Genomic DNA, 21,919 nt, shown 5'->3' with positions numbered 1-21,919 from the left:
AATGTATAACTTAACACCACCCACCAAAATGAGGTGCTAAAAACTCTATTTGACAACAGCAGAACATATTCTTCCTAAGCACTCATGAAGCATTCTCCAAGGCAGATTACATCCTAGGCCATAAAAGTAATCTCAACCAATTTAAATAAATTAAAACCCCACAGAGTGTGTTTTCTAATTACAATGAAATCAAATTAGAAATCAATAACAGAAAGATAAAAGGTATGTCTTTAAACATTTGGAAATTTAACAACACACCTCTAAATAATCCATGGGCCACAGAGGGAAGCTAAGTAAAATTTAAGAAATATGCTGGGCTAAAACCAATTTGGCTCAGTGGATAGACTGTCAGTCTGTGGACTGGGGAGTCCCGGGTTCGATTCCGGTCAAGGGCATGTGCATTGGTTGCGGGCACATCCCCAGTGGGGGGTGTGCGGGAGGGAGCTGGTCAATGTTTCTCTCTCATCGATTTTTCTAGTTCTCTATCCTCTCTCTTCCTCTCTGTAAAAAAATCAATAAAATATATTTAAAAAAAGAAGTATGCTGGACTGAATGAAAATGAAAATACAACATATCAAAATTTATGGAACTCAGCTAAACTTGTACTGTGAAGAAAATCTTAGGATTAAGTGTCTAAATTAGAAATGGCCTCAAATCTGTAAGCTAAAATCCCACTTTAAAATACTAGAAAAGGAACTAACTAACCACAAATCAAACAAAGAATGAAACAGTAACTATAAAAGTAAAAATCAATGAAATTGCAAACAGAAAAACAGTAGAGAAAATAAATAAAACAAAAAGCTGGTTCTTTGAAAGGTTCAATAAAATTGACAAACCTATAGCTAGACTGACAAAGTGAATAGCAGACACAAACTACTAATATTAAAAATACCACAAGGGCTATCACTGCAGAGTCCACAGACATGAAAAGGACACTAAGGGACTACTACAAACAACTTTACACACATAAATTTGACAACTCAGATGAAATACACCAATTTCTTGAAAATTACAAACTACCATAACTCACCCAATATGAAAGAGATTAGTTGGATAACTCTAAACTATTAAAGAACATTAACTTGGTTTTACTAGTAAAATCTCCTGAGAAGGAGATCCTCAGGCCAAGTCGACTTTACTGAAGAATTCTATGAGGGGTTTAAAGACATTAGCACCAAATCTATACAATCTTTTCCAAACAACAGAAGACAAGAAAATTCCATCCAATTCTTTCAATATGCCGCTATTACCCTAACAACAAATCCAAAGTCAGAACATAAAAAGAAAACTGCAGACTAATGTTCCTCATGAACATTCCCAGGGATGCAAGGGTGGTTTAATATTAACAGTCATATTAACCAACTAAAGAAGAAAAATTACATTATTATATCATTGATGCATGGGAAGCATTTGACAAAATTCAATACTCACTCATGACAAAAATTATCAGCAAACTAGAAATTGAGAACAGTACTTGGTTTCCATAGTAACTGCCAACCATTTAACTACATGGCAAGTATTATGAGGTGACATAAGGTAATTACAAACAACATGGAAATTGTAGAGTAAGTATTAAATAAATACAAAGTGACTAGTGATTTGGTCGTGGCCTCATCTGCTCCAAGTCCCACCTTTCACTCGTCACCAGCCCGGGGGCAGTCCCATTCTCCAGCCCATAGCCATCACTCAGGTGACTGAGTCCTACTTCTTCTCTCCTCTCTTCACTAGCATCTCAAGCAGATCATCCTCAAGTTTTACCACTCCACACCTTGCGCCTCTGTGGGGATGCCCTTCCTAGGACCAGGCTGGAAAGCAGGTCGAAGTCATGCATGGGACCCCAGGCTGTGATTACTGAGATTAATTTTATCAATCAAAATAATAGGAAGGGTGCATTTAGACTTCGGTTAGTTTATCAACTGCCAAATAAAAGAAAACCTAAGAAGGGTTTTCTTTTTTAAAAAACAATAAAAGTCACTACACAAACCAGTCTTCTATAGATTAAACAGGATGGTTACCCAAGAGCGTTCATCTGCTGTCACCTGTACCAGAATCCCCCAAAAGGCAGATACTCTAAGACAGCAGCAATAAAAGCAATTCATGACATTTGTGGAAACAGTGATAATTGCAGGTCACATGTTTTGATTAATTGTTAATTATTAAGGTAGAAATAGGTAGTGTTTATGGAATTTTAAAAAAAAAATCCCGGAAGACATGTAGAAACATCTAGTGTGCTAGGATGAGAATTTGGACACTCAGTTCAGGGCTACTGGACACAAGGACTTTGAGAGGATTGACTGGAGGCCCCTCTCACCCTCTGCCATGTATCCTGTCTCCCACTATTGGTGTGTGCTTTGAGCCAGGGTAGCAGGCATTGTGTCTCAACAGCAACCAACTCCAGAGAGGAGTTATTCTAGAAAACAAAATCTTAGCAGATGCAGTCCAAAAATCCCCACCTCTTCTCCCCTAATACCAGAGGCAAACTACAGTGAATGGAACTCATATCCTTAACAGGCAAATCAAACCTCTCAAAAGCAAAGCTGTGGACATAGCCAAGAGATGTCACAGGTTTCAGACGAACCAGCCACAGAAGAAAGAATCACCAAATGCAACAAAAGAAGATACTCAAGGGAAGAGTTAGTGACACAAATGAAGAATACTCATAAAGAAAACGTTTCTTCAAAAGAAACCACCAAAGATTTTAGAAAGAAAAGTTAGTTAAAATAGGATAATCAGGATGACTTGAATCACACCACAGACAAAATGAAGAAGGAATTAGTGATTGGACTAATGAACTAAGGGTTATTCCAGTATGCAGATCTGGAGTACCTAGAGCTACTACAGAATGCAGAGCTAGAGGACCTAGAACTCTCCTAGAATGAAGACCATGGACAGAGAAGTGGAGAGTGTAAGAGAAAAGGGTGAGGCCAAAGCAAGTTTGAGAAGCTCGATTTTCTGTTGCATAGGAGTCTAAAAAGAATAGAACATAGACAGCAGATGGAGAATAATTATCTAAAAGCTACTGGAAGGTGCTTCTCAGAGTGCAGAATGTATCAGAGGACTAAGTATTGAGTTCAGAATGTATCAAAGGATTAAGTATTGAGACACCACAACCACCCAGACATATTAAGACACAGTTTCAAGATACTACTAAATACAAGAAAACCCCTAAGTAGTCATCAGGAGGAACAAAAGTCTAGCTAGCAATTAGCATCAAATTTCTCAATGATAAATTATTATTCCAGAATTAATTGGATCAGCATATTCAAACTATTTTGAGAAAAATGACTCCAAACCTGAAATTTCAGACACAGCCAGACGTGATTCAAATTGAAAGGCAAAGGAAAGTTTTTTCCAGATAGTCAAGCACTTAGAGTTCACTAGCCTTACTCTTAAGACTCTTAACAAAATGACAAAAGGACAACCATCTATTAAAAAGGGTGATGTTTGATCACACCAATAACGATGGGGAAAGAATCCAGTATAACATGTAGCTAGCTCTAAATAATTATTGATGCACATTGTGGTACAAATTAGAATAATAATTGAAAAATCTGACGTATATGTATTTATATAGGGATAAGAAGGAGAAAAGTAAAGTTTCCCTAAAATTCTGGTCATTCTCTAAGGATGTGTAGATACTACTCTTACAGTATATGTTATGTAACTGTGCATTTAAACAGTAATGACTTATTAGGAGTTGCCAGTCAGAGGCACAGATGGTACAATTTCAATCCTGTAGAGAAAACACTCTATAACAAAAAAACCTGATTAAGTCACCAAAAGGTAGTGAGTGTAGAAGAGGGGGAAACAGAAATCAGAAAATATGTAAGGCAAGACATCATAGAGGCATTAGTACAAATGTGTGTTTTCTCTTTTAAGAGATAAAACTCAAATTGTCTTTAAAATGACACAGAAACAAAATGTGTTCATGGGAAGTGCACTAAGAAAATGCTAATCACTGGAAAGCAGGACAAACATTATTTTATAGAAAAAGAAAGTACTAAATGAGACAAAGATACTTCATTTTGAAAATAATAAATCTCTAAGAAGACATGATATTCATGATCTTTTATATACATAATTACATAGCTATAAAATTTATGAAGAACTTGTAGAAAAAGAAGTGGACAAATCCAGTACCATAATAAGAAACTTTAAGAAAATCAAGAAGACAAAAAAAACATACAGTTATGATTTGAATAGCATTCTTAACAAACTCTGTTCCAAACAGAATTCTTTTCGCATTTCTTCCCTCCCTGTCCCTCCCTGCCTCCTTCCTTTTTGTCAAGCACACCAGGACCATTCACCAGGGTTTTTGGTTGTTGTTTTTTAAGGGTTTTAAATATATATATTCACTATGTATTTGATTTTTAGGAAATTTTATTTTTCAATAGCAGAAGTCATTAAGTACAATGTAAGTGGAAATTAACCACAAAATCATATCCAAATATAACCAAGACTCCATTAAATACATGGAGATTTTGGAGTGCTTTTACATAAAGCATAAACTTTTTAAAAAGTAATGAAAATGAGAGAATACTGCGTATCAAACCATGAAGGATTTTGCCAAAATGGTTCTTAGGAGAAAATGTCAGAAAATCAGAAACATTTAAAATAAATGAACTACCCTGTGACTCTAAATGTTAGAGAAAGCATTCTATATAATAAGGAAGTTATATGCAAATTGACCATCACACCCTCGCACAAGATGGCCACCCTCATGTGGTCACAAGATGGCTGACAGGGGAGGGAAGTTGTGGGCCATCAGGCCAGCAGGAGAGGGCAGTTGGGGGTGACTGGGCTGGCAGGGGAGCAGTTAGGGACAACCATTGTTCTCAAACTGCCTGATATTGGCATAAGAATAGACATATAGACCAATGGAACAGAACAGAAAATCCAGAAATCGACCCAAGCCATTATGTTCAATTAATATTTGACAGGAAGACAAGAGCATACAATGGAGTCAAGACAGTCTCTTCAATAAATGATGTTGGGAAAACTGGATAGATACATGCCCCCCCCCCCCAAAATGAAACTAGACCACCAAACTACACAAAAATAGACTCAAAATGGATAAAGGACTTAAATGTGAGATGGATAACTATAAAAAGTCTTAGAAGAATCCACAAGCAGCAAAATATAAGACATATGCCATAGCAATATCTTTACTAATATAGCTCTTAAGGCAATGGAAACTAAGGAGAAAATAAATAAATAAATGGGACTACATCAAAATAAAAATTTCTGCACAGCAAAAGAAACCAACAAAACAAGAAAACTCACTGCATGGGAGAATATATTTGCCAATATTATATCCAATTAGGGCCTAATCTCCAAAATTTATAGGGAACTCATACATCTTAACAAAAAGAAGATAAACAATCCAATAACAAAATGAGCAAAGGACTTAAATAGATACTTTTCAAAGGTGGACATACAAAAGGCCAAGAAACATATAAAAACATGCTCAAAGTCACTAATCATCCAAGAGATGCAAATCAAAATGACAATGAGATACCATTTTATACCCAAGAAATCAGAAACAACAATCAGAAAGGACATATGCACCCCTATGTTAACAATTTACAATAGCTAAGATTTGGAAACAGCCTAAATGCCCATGAGCAGATGAGTAGATTAAAAAACTGTAGTACATCTACACAAAGGAATACTACACTGCTGTTAAAAAGAACTCTAACCATTCACAACAGCATGGATGGACCTGGAGAGCATTATGCTAAACAAAATAAGCCAGTCAAAGATAAATATCAAAAGATCTCACTCATTCATGGAATATAATGAACAACACAAACTGATTAACAAAAATAGATACAGAGACAGAGAAGCATCAGACCGTCAAACTTCAGAGGGAAGGTGAGGGTGGGGGTAGGTAAGAGATCAACCAAAGGACTTGTGTACATGCATATATGCATAACCAATAGATGTGAGGGCATGTGCTGGGGGTTAAGGGTGGCCAGGGAGAGGGGAATGGGGGGGAAAGGAGACATAATACTATCCTATATAATAAAAGGCTAATATGCAAATTGTCTCCTCAGGAGTTTGACCGGGAGACTGAGAGTTCCATCACTCACTATGACCTGCACTAAATGTTAAATAACTGTTAATCAAGAACTATACCACAAAAAAATTATTGCTGAATAATCTATCACTGTGGGAGTGACTGAAACTGTGTTCAGAGATCTGCACTCATCAGACTCAGTCCTAAAGGAAATGAAACTTTTATTGTAAGATGTGTAAGTTGTTTCAAAGTACAGAGAAGACCCAAAGCTCCCCCAATCAGTTTATGAGATCAGCAGTATTTGGACACAAAAATTGTGCAAGTAATCTTAAAATGATCTATAGGTAACTCTACCTTCCAGATATGTAAACTATAAATACTGTGTTAGCAGATGGAATACAACAAAGTATTTAGTTTTCTTTAAAAAATCTTGCTTACTAATAATTTATTTCAGAATGGAAGGAGGGAAAGGGAGGGAGGGAGGGAGGGAGGGAGGGAGGGAGGGAGGGAAGGAGAGAGAGAGAGAGAGAGAGAGAGAGAGAGAGAGAGAGAGAGAGAGAGAGAGAGAGAGAGAGAGAAAAGTCAATGATGAGAGAGAATTAGTGATCAGTTTCCTCCTGCACATCCCACACTGGGGATCAAGTCCAAAACCTGAGCATGTGTCCTGACTGGGAATTGAACCATGACTTCCTGGTTCATAGGTCAACGCTCAACAACTGAGCAACACTTGCTGGGCAAGCATTAAGTCTTAAATACATTTTTAACTTAAGAATCGGTTAAGCCGAAACCGGTGTGGCTCAGTGGTAGAGCGTCGGTCTGCGGACTGAAAGGTCCCAGGTTCGATTCCGGTCAAGGGCATGTACATTGGTTGCGGGCACATCCCTGGTAGGGGGTGTGCAAGAGGCAGCTGGTCGATGTTTCTCTCTCATCGACGTTTCTAGCTCTCTATCCCTCTCTCCTCCTCTCTGTAAAAAAAAAAAAAAAAAAAAAAAAGAATCGGTTAAGCTGTGGTTTGAAGGCCACCCGGCCCCTCGTTAGTCCTCTATGTCTCAGAAATTCTCATGGCTTTGTTTTCTTTTTTCTTTTTAAAAGTTTTATATTTTCCTCCGCGATGCTTAACTTATTTCATCTTGTGTCTTTTAACTTCATCTTGATTTTTGAAATATTTTTTCTTTTGCTCCAGATTCTTTCCTGAGTTCTATGAACCCATTCTTGAGGTTTTCTAATTCTGATTTATGTCTTTTTTCTTTTTATCTCTTGCTTTATTATCTTAATGTCTTTAATCAGTTTAAAGGTATTAGGTTATGGTTTTTCTCTTTTTGTACTCATGTTTTTATGGTATGTGTTTATTGTCAGTAGGGATGTTATTTATATAGTTTCTAATTTTTTTTTTTTTTTGTCTGTTAAAAAAAACCTTTCATGGAGTTTGACCTCACATGAAAATTCATTTTCCTGAACTTCTTGGAAGGCATGGTTGATAATAGCATTTTTAATTTCTAGAATGTCCTCTTCTGTTATGTTTATGATGGGCTCAAATGAAGTTAGAGTGTGTCTGGTGATGGGCACTGTGACTGGATGGCCAGGGAATTAGGTAATAATATCACATCAATGTGCTATGCTCTGGTTTTGATAATTATGCTTTAAAAATAAATCTGGATGTCTTTGTTTTTTAGGAAATACACACTAAAGTATCTGGAATCAAGGAGCATGATGTCTGCTAATCACTCTTAGAAACTGCAAATCAATAGGGAGAATCAATGAGTAAATGAATGAGTGAATGAATAAATACATGACAAATAAGTGAGCCTAAATGTGAACAGTTAGAGAAACAATTAAGTATATTTGTAATATTCATACAATTTTTCTCAAGATAAATCACAATAAAAAATTGTCCAAATAAATAAGTACAATGAATTCCTCAGTGGAAAATATTATGGCCCTTCTCCTCTAGACAGATGTCCTGGGAAACTTTGGGAGGACATGATGACACTTGAATGTGCTGAGTGGGGACTTGAAGGTGAGCCAGCGTTGCTGGAATCAGGCTTTCCCACCCCCTCTCATTATTTCTTCAAACTGGAATTTTAATTTAAAAAAATAAATACTTTGGAATATATATATTTTTTAATCTGATGAGAAGATTTTGAAGTGATGTCGGCTTTTAAGTGCAGGAGGCCTAGAAGGGCAGTTGGCCCTGAGCTCACTGCCCAGGTTGGCATCTCGAGGCAGCCTTTCTGGTTTCAGTACCTCATACTGTCACTGTGGCTACTTTTCTTCAGTGTGAAGTATAAACTGGCAATGGTGCCACGGTTCTCTGGGGACTCATGATTCACATGCCAGTTAGAAGCAACGCTGACATCTGGGGGATAGGGAGGTTGGAGGGCCAATGGCAAAGAGAGAGGGGCTCAGCAAAGCCCTAAAGTTGGCTTGGTTCAGGGCACACAGCTGCTTCTCATGTAGAGCTTTCTGCTTACACCCCAAGCAAGCCAGACACCCCTGGGAGCCATGCTACACGGCCATAGAAAGCAGGCCACAGGAGCTGGCCTGTGGGCTTCAAGCCATATTCCAGCAGTGACCTCAGACTAGGTCTCTGAAGTTGAGACAATGTCTCCTTTTATAGATAGGGGCTGTGGCAAAGGAGAAACCCATCAAAACCAAGGAAGCTGTGACTTCAGCTGGCCGAGCATGAAGTAGGTAATGCACTAGGCATGTTTGTGACACTGATGTTCCTGAGACAGGCCTCAGGTCTGACCTCACTGGCACAGATACAAGATGTGGACTTGATCTTGACCTTAGCCCCCATCATTAGGCCTCTACTCCAGCCACTCTCTGCTGCTCATCAAGGTTATCAACTGGTCATCTGCACTGTGTCCTCAGGCTCAGCACCTGCACTGCCATGCACATAGCTGTGTCGTCCCATACAGCCTTACTCCTAGGTCAATACCCAGTAAGGAATCTTGCCTTCTGCCTGATGGTAGGGTCAGCAGGGTGAGGGGAGGGAACACAGAACCTTTATTCCTCCCATACCTTCTCCTATTCAGGCTCTGATACTCCTCTACTCCTTACCCGGGTGTCCTTCCAGGAATTAGGACATCTTAACTCAAAGGACCAGACTTGGTCCATTCTTATTTCCATGCCCACTTGCCTGACCCTGGAACACTCTCCAGCTCTGCCCATGGCATGGTTGTCATCCTGTCTTTTTGTGATGCGTGCCTGCAGAAGTCTCATCCTGGATGTAACTGTGCAGGAGAGCTGTATGGACTGATATATCTGTGACGTCCAGCCTGTGTGAGTCCTTGTGATGCCTCAGCTCTTGGCCTGACTTAACCAGCTCCTCTCCCCTTCACAGCGCAGGCTGCCATCTGTCCCAGGCCAGCCACCTACTGGCTGCAGGGACCTCTCGATAGGAAAAGGGAATCGGCCCAGTCAGGATCACACACAAACAACACAATACTTCCTCACTGTATCTGCTCTTCTCCAGGAGATTTCACAGGAAGTGACTCACATATGGCACTGCACCGGTCATTCCATTTTACTCACTTGTCTGTCTTGAAAGCCATACCTTTTATCTAACTGCTTTGTGCTTCTTTCACAGCTTCTGCTTTGGACTACCTTTTTCTTTGGAAGGAATTCTAAACAGTGTTTGCTAATCAGGGCCCCTCACTGCAACTGCTGATCATCACATTAGCAAATGTTTGACTCATGCCAGTCAGATAATACAGCAGGGAAACAGCATGTAAAGATTCAAATCCATATGATTATTGTCTGTGATCTACCAAAATTTAAATGAATTATAATAAAAAACAAATCACCTTTGTAATTCTCATGGTATGTGTCCCTCCAGTGTCTCTTAATGACATTACTGAGCTAGCTAGTTAGTTGACCTGTGGTGCTGACCATCCATTTGCAAGCTTCCCTGCTATTCCTCAAGGGCCTCTCAGCTGGGTAGCTAGAGGAAGTTCCTCGTTTTGGGGTGCCCCTGATAGGGTACACATGCTGCTTAACTCTCATTGCTCCATTCCTCCTTACAGGACTCCAACAAGGGGCCCTTTCTGTCCAGTCCTGCAGATGGGCTAGGGCCTGAGGCATTCCAGCCTGTGGCAAAGCCTTATCAGAGCCAAGGTCCTGTCATATGTAGTCAGGATAATCTTTCAAAACATAAAACAGCTCTCTTGGCTTAATAGTCATGAAAGATAATCACATTTATGAGCTTGTAGTGCCTCCTGGGCTGTGAGAGCTAAGGGCTGTAATGGCCCAGACCCTTGAGGTTGGGTTCTGAGGGTGGGGTCAGCAGGGTGAGGGGAGGGGACATGGAGCATGAATGATGTGGGGAAATTTCAGGGGCAGGGCCACCTAGCTAGGGAACTTACACTTTCTCCTGGATACTGGAAAGCCTGGGGCTTACAAGTAGGCAGACCAGTTTGTGCTCTTGGAATGTCCCTTTGGCTTCAGAGGGAGTAGAGGCCTGCAGGAAAGTGGGAGCATAGCATTCCGAGGAACTCAGGGTAGGGCTTCTGGGGAGCAAGTGGGGGCATGAGAATACAGTGGGGGAAGGTCTGGAGGTGCCAGGGCTGGCAACCACAGGGACACAGAGTGTGCCCTCCTCATGTATCCAGGATAGGTTAAGGGTTTTCCCCACTTTTAATTGATCCTCATATATTTCTTTGAATTCCTATGGGTTCTTTATAACAATTTTTCCTGTTTTCAATAAAGAGTAAAACATTTATTTTGTATTGGACAGAGTTATAATTTGAAATAAAAAAAATCTTTATTTTGTTGTGAGAACTTTTGTTCTGATCTTTTAGTTTCAGGGAGATAGTCATTGAAAATCCATTGCAAAGCCCTTTCAAAAATGGAGGCTGGGTGTGAATTGTATTTTTCTTTCCTTCGTAAACTGGTCCTGCCTATGAACCTGTGTTTCTGTGCAAAGAGTTCCTCTGGCCACTTCTGGTAGCTAAAGGAAAGCTAGGAGTTTCTGAGCCGACAGAGCCCCCCACTTCCTTCTGAGTGTGGTGACAATGCAAGTGGGTTCAGTATTTTTTGCTGATGTGCTAGCCATAATCTTTTTAATTTTGCTTATGATTTTTAAAATTTATTCATTGCTAATGGTGTTATTATATCATTTACCCCTTAGAGCAGTTTAGCCAAGAATAATAGTCATTTTTGTTGCTCCTTTCCTGGGGGAGAAGTAGAGTGACACTGTTCCCATGACTCCTGTGGGTCCTGCCTGAAAAGCCCAGGTTGGTTTCATCCTAGGAGTGCAGGGAGCAAGGTGCCGGTTGCCATCACCCTTTTCCAAGAGGTTTGATGACTCAGATGAGGCCAAGATTCTGGGGGCTACACAGCCAGGCACTCAGTGTGCCTGACTTCGAGTTTCACTCCCCAATCTCTTGTGCTGGCGCACCTGGTACCCAGGTGTCTGCACAGGAAAGGATGAAGTGAGCTATATTACATCTCTGGTTGTGGCAGACTGAATCTCACTCCTTATTTCCCACTCCAGTGAGTGAGGGCATGTCTGTGGGGATGACCTGAACCAGATGTAGGCTCCTAGCTCTGTGTATGGGAGTGGTCAGATGTGTCCTCCCCAGAACATGTGGCATAGGTCTTCCTTTCTTCCCAGCCCCACCAGCAAATAGTCAGATCTTGGCATTGTGTGGACCTGGACATCTTCAGAAATAATACAGGAAATGCATTCTTTACTTTGCTCCTTTCTTTTATCTCCTATTCTTACTCCAGAATTATCCTGGGAAAATAAGGCTTAAAATTCTCCATCTGTATAGCACTTTGCAAATTATAGAGTATTTTTCGAAAAGCTGAAAGGTAGGTGTTTTCTCATCCCTATTTAGAATGAGGAGCTGAAGCTGAGAGCTGCTGAGTCATGGAGATTAGCCCAGTGGTCTCTACAGTTCAGGTCCCCAGACTAGAGCCACCAGCTGGGAGTCACAATGCCTCATTGCGAGTCACCATGCCTCAGGGAGTGTCCTGTCACCTATGGAAGCTGCCCCAGTTCTAGTGCTGGTGGAGATGCTGAGGGGCTGAGTTTTGGAAAAGGAGCAAGGTCCCTCCTCCCACTGCCTGATGAGCCAGAGAAGGAACCTGTCTGCCTTCCTGTCTCCAGACCTCCCTCCAGGACCTCCTACTGGAGAAGGAGGAACTCAGGCTGACAGAAAGCCAGCCTTTGAGGTATGGTAGGTGTAAATGTAGGATGGCCCCTAAGATTTCCACCTGGTGTGCAAACTTTTCTTGATTTCCCTATGAGAGAGTGTAGGACATGGGACATGGTCCCCTGATTATGTTGTATGGCCTGGCAAAGGGATTTTGTAGATGTAATTAAGACTACTAGTCAGCTGACCGAATCAGAAGGCAGGTGATTTGGGTGCCTGATCCAGTCACATGAGTCATTTACCAGTAAATCTGAGTGAGAAGTCAGTGATGGAGGAAGCCTGAGATTGGAAACATGAGTCCAGTGGAGGACTGTGCTGAAGGGAATGCAGGCAGCTTCTGGGAGCTGACCAACTTTGAGGAAACTGACATCAGTTCTGTAGCCACAGGGAGCTACACTCAGCCAGGAAGAGGCCCCAGCTCCAGGTGGGAACCAGCCCACTGACTCCTGCACATGTGATGTGAGCCTTCCCCCTAGAGAACCAACTATCCTGTGTCCAGATCTCTTCCTGATAAGTGCTGCTGTTTAAGCCCTAGGTTGTGGGCACTTATTGTTCAGCAGTAGAGAAACAAAGCCTAGGTGGACATTGGAGGTGCTGTTTGCAGACTCAGCCAAGCAGCACAGAGGAGTGCAAATGGGGCTGGGAGATAGATCACAAAGCCAAGTGATGACTGTGCCTTGTTATGTTGTGTTTTTAAAGAACTAGCCAGTCATCTCAGAGATTTTTTATAATTAATCAAATTTCCCTACTGACGAGAAGTGCCACCTTTATCGCAATAACTTATTGTTCATGCTTGCCCTTTTAGAGTGTTTGGATACAATCCATCTTATGGCTATTTTTCTGTTTCTATAAAAAGGTCATGTTATAATCCATATTACTCCCCCTCCCCAAACTCTCTTTCACTCCTCTGTACTTTCAAATGAGCTTTAAAGTCCCTCTAAAAACCTAGTTGGATTTTGGTTGGCCTCCCATTAAAATTATCCATTTACATTGGGAGGAAGGGTCTTCCAATTCAGAGACATGCCAGGGCTGTCTGCCCATGTTCCATCCACTGAAGTTTTATAGTTTTCTGGTATAGACCTTACACAATCCTTATTCAAGTTATTCCTGATCATTTTATATTTTTATTTCTAATGTAATTATTACATAAAGATATTTTTTTCATCTTTAGTTTATAATCTGCCTTCAGTAAACTATGTCGTGTTGAGTCACATAAGTCAGGATGTATTATGTAGAGAATCATATTACCACAAATAACTTTAATTCCATCCTTTTTAGTATCTATAATTACAGTTATCTTTAACTGCTCGGCCTGCATTTTTTAAAAGAAACTTTGAGCTGCAGCCTGTCTTGTCCACATCTGGCCAGCCTTTCATCTCCTCCCTGCCTTGAGGAGACAACGTATGCATGACCTGCCAATTTTTAAAGTCAATGAATTATTGACTATTCTTGTGTTCCTTTCTGAAAAACCTCTCTTTCTGTGGCTATTGCCACATCAGCCCAGCCCTCTCTGCCCTTGGGAATGCTCCTTTTCTGATTCCACACACACTTTTTTTCTTGTCCACCATTAAATGGTGCAGTGTCTGAAAGCTCCGTTATTCTGCCTGTCCTCCTGGGCCTTCTGCTGGCAGGGATGTGGATGTGGGAACCTCGCTCCCACCAATCCTCCCACAGTGTCTTATTGGGTACACAGCAGGAGCCTGACCTTAGAACCTGCTCCTGTCCTGCAGGGCCCCACCAGCCCTCCAGCCCTATTTCCTTGCCTCCCCTCCCCTCACCTCACATCTCAGCATAGCTCAGGGTCCTCAGTATCCTCTGAGAACCTCCTCATGCACTCAGGAGCTCGGCCTGCAAGCAAACTATGCAAAGGCGGCTACAGATCAGGAATACAAAGGAAAACCTATTCTTAGGAAGAAAATGAAGCAGAGAATGCACCAAAGCCATGGAGGAAGAAATTCCTGGCCAGTGTCCACAGAGGGGCCCTGCCTCCCTCAGCTCCACCAGCTCCCCTCAGCTCCAGGAATGAGAAGTAGGACAGGGAGGGCCGCTTCATAACTTCACTGGCAAACATAGGATGAGGTTTTGGAAGTCTGACTAGCATGCTAGAGGGCCCTCAGACGCTGCTGGGTTGGGGTAGGAGTGGGGAGGGAGGAGGGCTGTAGCCAGATTGTGGCTTCCACCTGGGAGAATAGCCTGGCAGTGTCCAGGTAAATGGAGGACTGTCATGTTCTCAGGACCCAGCATTCCCACTCCTTGTGATACACATGAGAAAAACCAGGCACATGTGTACAAGGAGACACATCTGAGCAAGTTCCTGTGCAAATATTCAGAAATGCCAAGTTTACATGAGACTAGATACAGCAGGACCCCTCTGCCCCCACCAATCCATGGTTTTACTTTCCACTGTTTAAGTTATCCATGGTTACCACAGTCAACCATAGTCCAAACATATTCAATGGAAAATCCCAGAAATAAATAATTCATACATTTTAAATCTCATGCCATTCTGAGCAGCATGTTGAAATCTTACATCGTCCACTCTGTCCTATCTTGGATGTGAATCATCCCTTTGTCCTGTATATACTCTCTGTCCATTAGTAGTCTGGATTATTAAATTGACTGTATCGCAACTGTATCACAGTGTTTGTGTTCAAGTAACCCTTATTTTACTTAATAACGGCCCCAAAACATAAGAGCAGTGATGCTGGCAACTCCAATCAAGATGCCAAAGAGATACTGTAAAGTGCTTCCCTTAAAAGGTAAATGCTCTCAATTTCATAAGTAAATAAAAAAGATTGTATGCTGAGGTTGCTGAGATTTATGATAAGAATGACTCTTCTATCTGTGAAATTGTGAGGAAGGAGAAAGATATTCATAATAGTTTTGCTGTGCACCTTAAACTGCAGAGATTATGGCCACAGTGTGTGATAAGTGCTTAGTTTAGATAAAGACATTAATTTGTGGGTAGAAGACATGAACCAAAAATGTATTCTGGTTGATGGCAATGTATTGTTCCAAAAAGCATTAAGTCTCTATGAGGACTTCAGCAAGGGATCCCTTGAAACAGGTGACACCAAGCCATATACTGAAATTAAGGGATGGTCACACAGACTCAGAAATATCCAATAGGTGCAGACTGAGAAATATAAAAATTGAGAGGGAGAACACATTCACATAACTTTTATTAGAGAATATTGCTATTATTCTATTTTATTATTAGTTATTGTTAATCTCTTATTGTGCCTAATTTATAAATTAACCTTTATCTTAAGTGTATATGTATAGGAGAAAACCTTGTATAGGCAGTGTTTAGTGCTACCCATGGTTTCAACCCCCTGGGGGTCTTTAGTGAAGGCTAGTGTGTATAAATATACCTTCTGTGGAATGAAAAGTTAAATCCACATGCATCTGTACTGTTAAGTCTTGAATGTGAGCAGCATGGGACATGTGCAGTGCTATACCATTGCTGCTGGCTTTCTGAGCAGATGGTATGACAGGGCATGTTGTTGGGAGCTCATGCACATGGAGAAGGATGATTGTACAAGAGGCAACTCCCACTTCTGGTGGCAGGGCCTGGGAGGCACTGGGGCAGAGAAGAGGCTACCGGGCCCTTGTTCTTTAGTGTTTTGTGTTTTATTCATTTAAAAATAAGCTGAAGCAAATATCATTTGTTATCATTTGTTAATCCTTAATATCAGGTACACTGGTTTATCATTTGTTAATTCTTAATATCAGGTACACTGGTTTCTCATTGCTTTAATATCTCTAGGTTTGAAATAGTTCATAGTGAGAAATAAAACTATTTTTCAAATTATAAATCTGATGACCCATCTCATGGAAGGAGGTTTACTAGTATCTTCAAACCTGCTCCCTTACCTGGAGCACATCCTGGCCCTATGTGACTGTGGGCTTGAGGGTTAGGGTTTAGACTGCTCATTGGATTTCACAGGGGATGCAGTCCCTGACCCTGGACTGAGATGTGCACCATCACTGTGGTAGTGGGTTGAGGAGAAGTGACCAAGAACTCCCTGTGGGCCCTCCTCAGCCAGGATTGGGCTGCCCCTCTCCCAAGTCCCCTTTCTCTGGCCTGATAGTATGTGAGTCACTGTGCTGGCTAGACCCTTCTTCCTCATGGTTCAGTCTGGATCTGAAGTTTCTATATGTCTCTGAGAAGGCCGCCATTGTACTGAGTAGAATACAGCGGCATAATCGCTTCCTTGTCTTTTCCAGTGTCTAGAGATTTCCCATACTCCCTAGGTTGTGACCCCTTCCTCTGCCTCCTACCTCAGCAAGGACGCATGTCTCTCTGATCCTGCATTCATCATCCCTTTTCTCTCTAACTCAGCTCAGAGAGATTTTCCACTCTAAGGTATACCTGTGATTGGACTGGGCCTACTGAATAATCTGGGATAATCTCCTGTCCTGAGGTCTGTGAACTTAATCACATCTGCAAAGTCCCTTTGCCAGGTAAGGTCACATATTCAGAGGTCCCAGGGACTAGGGCAAGGGCATCACTGTACCTACCATATCTCCTTCTTTACTTAGAACTTAATTGGCTCTACTTTCTCTAGTTTCTTAAGATAGAAACTTATATCATTAATTTTACACTTTTCTAACACAACTCTACATTTTTCTCAGCTCAGCTTTAGCTATATCCCACAGATACAGACTGTTGTTTTAAAATCATTTTATCAAAAGTTCCAATTTTTCTTACAATTTATTTCCTTGACCTTTGTGTGAGTTAATGTGTTGCTTAATTTTCAATAATTTGCTAAGTTCATGATATCTTTTTATTAGTTGTTTTTTATTTAATTCTATAGTGGCCACAGATATACCTTGTGTGATTCTTTCTAAATTGTGTAATTTTCTGAGATAGTAGAATACTACACTATGCTACTTTTCAGATTGGTTTCTGTCATTTAACATTACAAACTTCATATTCCGTGGTGACTTTTTATAGCTTGATGGCTCATTTCTTTCATTTTTTTTAAATTTTTTATTAATTTTTTTTTTTTTCTTAGAGAGAGGGGGTGGGGGAAGGGAGAGGGATAGAGAGAAACATCAATCAGATGCCTCCTGCGTGGCCCCTACTGGGGATCGAGCCTAGAACCTGGGCATATGTCTTGACTGGGAATCAAACCTGTGACCTCTTGGTTCATGGGTAGACACAACCACTGAGCCATACCAGCTGGGCGATGGCTCATCTATTTTTGTCACCAAACAATATTCCATTGTCTGAATGAACTACAGGTTTTACTTAAAAAAAAAAAAATGTATTCTAGCACATTTTGTGGGAATAGTTCTAGGAGTTATGAACACCTCTACCATTCAGAGTCTAGACCCTAAAAGGGCAGGTTTCTTGGAGGAGTGGTTTATTATACAAACAAGTAAAAATGTACAAGTTGGGCCTGAAACATCTGGTTTGCACTAAAAGGAAGGCAACTCATAAGACTAATGAGGTAATTTCAAAATCACACATGGGCTGCCTTGAAGGGCTCTGGGTGCCAGAGATATATAACATTGCGAACATCAAAAAAATAGGAGCTGCAGTGGACTGAATTACAGCAAATACATAATAATCCATGAGTCATAATGAATCTGAATCACAAGAATAGAAACATCATTCTTCTCTGGAGGTTGTTAGGTGAAACCTACTCAGTGTTTTAATCATCAGTACACAAAAATGAAAGAATCCAGCACGCATTTGTCTTTTGCTATGGAGACTATATTTCAGAACATGAATGAGGTTAAATTTCTACTTATAGATCTGTGCCCTGGTGGGGTCCCTTGGCCTGGCACCCTCTCACAATCTGGGACTCCTTGAGGAATGTCAGAGAGCCAGTTTCGGCCCACTCCCCACAGGCCAGGCCTAGGGACCCCACCAGTGCACAAATCCGTGCACTGCGCCTCTAGTGTGCATATAATGTCTTTGGTTAATCTTTTTCCTTCCCTCTCCCCTTTCCCCCCTTCTCTCTGAGATTCATCAATCTGTTCCATGCCTCCATACCTGTAGTTTCTGCTCCTGCATTGAGTGTCTGCTTCCTGGTGGTCAGTGCATGTCATAGCTACCAGCCAGCCAGTTGGCCGGTTGGCCAGTTGCTTAGGCTTTTATATATATAGATTATTATTTCAGAGAGACCACTAGACCTGCTGCCAGCCACAACATAAAGAGAGGGGACGACCCAGGTTCTGTTCTGCCTTGTGCTTTGACCCCATGGGAAGGTCACAGTCCAGCACGAAGGAGGAACTGACCCTGAGTCTGAAGCAAACCTTTAAAACTGCTAGTTTACAGAAACTCAAGGTTAGAGGACATGCCAAGATATCATGAATAGGCTCTCAGCCAAATGTAGAATTTAGAGATTCTAAAATGGCTTGTATGTTCAGTAAATAAAAAGCATATAAAAAGAGAAGTGGCAGCTACAGAATAAAATACTAGATATCATAAGGAAAGTCATTCTGTAAACCAGATTTGGATTATTATTGAACAGAGCAATATAAAAAGATATCTTAGAGACTATTGGAAATTTGAATATAGACTGTTAGGTGACATTAAAGAAATTTTCTTGATTTTATTATATATGAGAACTGCATAATAGTTATAAGAAATATTCCTAGATTAAACGCATACCAGAGAATTTCTTGGTGAAATGGCATGCTATTTGAACTTGCCTGCTCTGTTAGCCAGGTAGGACTCAGACTTGCCTCTCAATTCATGTCTGCTCTGCATTCATTCTGGGCCTGGGCTGAAGGGGCAACAGCATACTTCTCTCCTAGAGGGTCACAGGAGCATAAAGGACAAGCTGCCTGGGAAGGAACTCTTGGGGCCTATGTCCTGCCGCCTCTGTCCATTAAGGTCCCACCGTTCCAAACAAGTCATGTGATCTCTTAGGGTCAGAGGTGCTGGAGAGTCACTCCATCACCTGAAGCCATGGTTGTGCTGCGTATAGTTTCATTGGCAGAGGGGGAGTGAGGTGGGGAACAATCATTCAAACTGTCATACATCACAGAAGAAATAAGGACATATGAGGTGACACTAAGTTGAACTCAGGAGATCACACTTGCACACTTTGATAATCATGTTACATTGTTAGAAACACAATGGGATGTTATGCTAGCAATGCTATGTTCATTTTCCTGTTTATTTCTAATCCATCTGTCCATGCATATTTTGATGCTTGCTCGTCTGTGGAAACATGATCCTTATATCAATAGAAAATAGCCATCCTTGTTTGACTGATTATCATTGCTGCTGATTCATGCATGTTCTCCTCTGTGGGGTTTCTGTTAAAGTAGATTGAACCAAGGCAATCTGGTTTTTATCCTCCCCCCATCCCCTCTCTTTTTCTCAATTATTAATCTACATCATGTCGTCTACTTTCAGAGTGTTTAGATTTTTTTTTTTTTTTAACAACCACTACAAGAGCAAGTGCTGGTAGGTTGTTTATTGCCAGATTGCCTGGACTGACTGAAGATGAACACAAGACTTGGGTATCTGGGGATGGGAACTAGGGACTATCTCATGCTCCTTTAAAACACAGGGAAGGAAGGACAAAAGACGCAGAGATTGGAAAACAGCCCCTGCACTGAGCAGAGAGATAATAAGCAGATAGAGAGTGGCTGGGGCTGAGCCCCACAAAGCTTTGTGTAGAGGCTGTGTGGTCACTGCCCTGGGCCTGTGGCCTGACTGTCTGTCCTTCCTAACTCTGCACCACTAACCTTGTAGGTAGTCATTATTCAAGGAAGTTGCTTCACCTGTCTGGATATCATTTTAGGTAATAACAGCAATTGCTCATTTGAAGAATTAGCATGTATAAAGTGCTTGACACAGTGCCTGGCCTACTATGGGGCTATTTGCTGTTATCACAGTGCTTCATGCATTGCCAATTAAGCTGGATCCTGTTGAGCTCTAGCACATTTTGCAGGATTACCCCTTACACAAGTAGAGTTATCAGAGAAGCAACTTGGCTACTTTGCTATGGTAATGCAGAGTTGGGAAAGGCCTTTTTCATCTTGGAAATTATGGGCTGGCTCTACAGGTATGATAGAACTTGAGCTCTCACAGGTCACAATGACCCATGTGCACCTTCCCCCTTGCTCACCAACCCACTACACTGGCCTTTGGCTGTTTTCTAACCATCCTCACACTGAGGCCTCACGTTGACTATTCCTTTGCCTAGAATGCTATTCTCCCTCCATTAGTTACACCCTTACCTTTACTTAAATGTCACCTGTTCAGCAAGGCCAAGCCTGAAGGTCCTGTTGATCACCTACAACCCCCAATCCCAAGCTTGCATGTGCACACATACATGCAGACACATACACATACCCACACACACTCCCTTACTCCTGCTCACCCTTTTCTTTTATCACTGGACCTCCTCACCTGCTTTCTCAGGTGTGCAGTCTACCTTTGAAGACAGTCTCTGGAGGCAGAGCCTGTCAGTGTGTCTGCTGATGAACCTGACCCAGCCTAGAACCAGGACCTGGAACAAAGCGTGCTTGATCTGTCTGCTGAGGGAACCTGTTGAATGTGAGATCACAATTCAATTTTCCCAGCTTTATTAGAATTACTCCTAAAATCAATTCTGATTCTGAAGTGACTCATTACCTTCACTATATTTCTAACCTGAAGAGAATGACCTGTGGCCAGTGAAAGTATTAACATTCTGTACAAATGAACAGTAACATCACCACACACTCCAGGTTGCATCACTGAAGGAACAGGACGTTCTTTCTCATTTCACTACCAATGACCCTGTTAAAGGAAACAAACAGCTGAGAAGCAGGTCTACATCCAAAAGGTATAAATACCAGCAGGTGACATTCTCCCTGTCAGGAGGTTAATGGGAGCCAGGGTGCAATTCAGGGTTAAGAACTTCAAAAGAAGTGGTCAAGCTAAGGGAGCAACCAGAAGTGAGGACCTCAGTCAGGGTGGGAGAAGGGAGGGTCAAGATCTGGGCTGAGGTGGGTCAACCAACAGGCACTGAGGTTGGGTGCAGGCAGGGCACAGGTGGACAAAGCAGACCAGGAGAAGCAGGGGTCACAGGTGAGTCATTGTCTGCAATAGGATGGGGCCAGGCAGGCAGGTCACCAGCGGGGTAGATGAGAGTACCTGGGAGTGTCTCCTTCTCCCGGCCTGTGGACGCCTGTCCTGCCAGCCCACCTGCTTCCCCCGAGGGTGTGGACACTGTCCATCTACCAAAAAGCAAGGGAAAAGTGTCATGTTACCTGATGAACTCAGCAAGGCCAATGTTATGGCACACCTCAAAATCCCACTCGGCCCCATTCCTTATCATTCTCATATTCTGGGGGTTCACAGAACACCTGGTATACTTGAAATTTGGTTTGTGGCCATCAGCAGTTGTCAGACACAATTTCATAGGTCACGGTGCTGCTCCCTGGTGTTTGCCCAATTGTGTGTTCCTGTGCACACCATATGTGGATGCTCCCACTGTATCCCAAGGTACCCCCTCTGCCTCTCTCTGATCTATTCAAAAAACCTTTACCCTTTCCTAATAGCCAGGGTACCTGGGGCTGCACCTCAAAGTTTCAACTGCTCAGTGTGGCTTCTGACTTATAACACACTTGGAACAGGATGCTTCCTTGGTTACAGCAGAGATGCATTTTTAAAAATCTGGCCAACACATTTGGAAGAGTTCAGAGGTGCCCAGAGTGCTGTGGATCCCAGCCAAGTACCACTGTCTACTTCAATGCAGCAAAGTGACTAAGGAGGAGGCCC

At 41.8% G+C, this 21,919-nt stretch overlaps 1 protein-coding gene across 14 annotated transcripts in view; it reads right to left on the bottom strand.

Annotated features, from left to right (window-relative positions):
• Positions 1–21,919, bottom strand: part of PCBP3 (poly(rC) binding protein 3) — a 188,045-nt gene that overhangs the window by 79,353 nt on the left and 86,773 nt on the right. Inside the window, exon 3 of one of the 14 annotated variants that reach the window (XM_045585304.1) lies at positions 21,293–21,375. The exons of the other annotated variants lie outside the window; for them this stretch is intronic. The gene's annotated coding sequence lies outside the window, so the exon portion shown is untranslated. The remainder of the gene's footprint in view (positions 1–21,292; positions 21,376–21,919) is intronic. 14 annotated transcript variants of the gene reach the window in all.

This window comes from Pipistrellus kuhlii, unplaced genomic scaffold, assembly GCF_014108245.1.
Source record: "Pipistrellus kuhlii isolate mPipKuh1 unplaced genomic scaffold, mPipKuh1.p scaffold_m20_p_2, whole genome shotgun sequence".
NCBI lineage: Eukaryota > Metazoa > Chordata > Mammalia > Chiroptera > Vespertilionidae > Pipistrellus > Pipistrellus kuhlii.
Note: the sequence above shows the minus strand (reverse complement) of the source record. Positions and strands in the feature narration are given on the sequence as shown.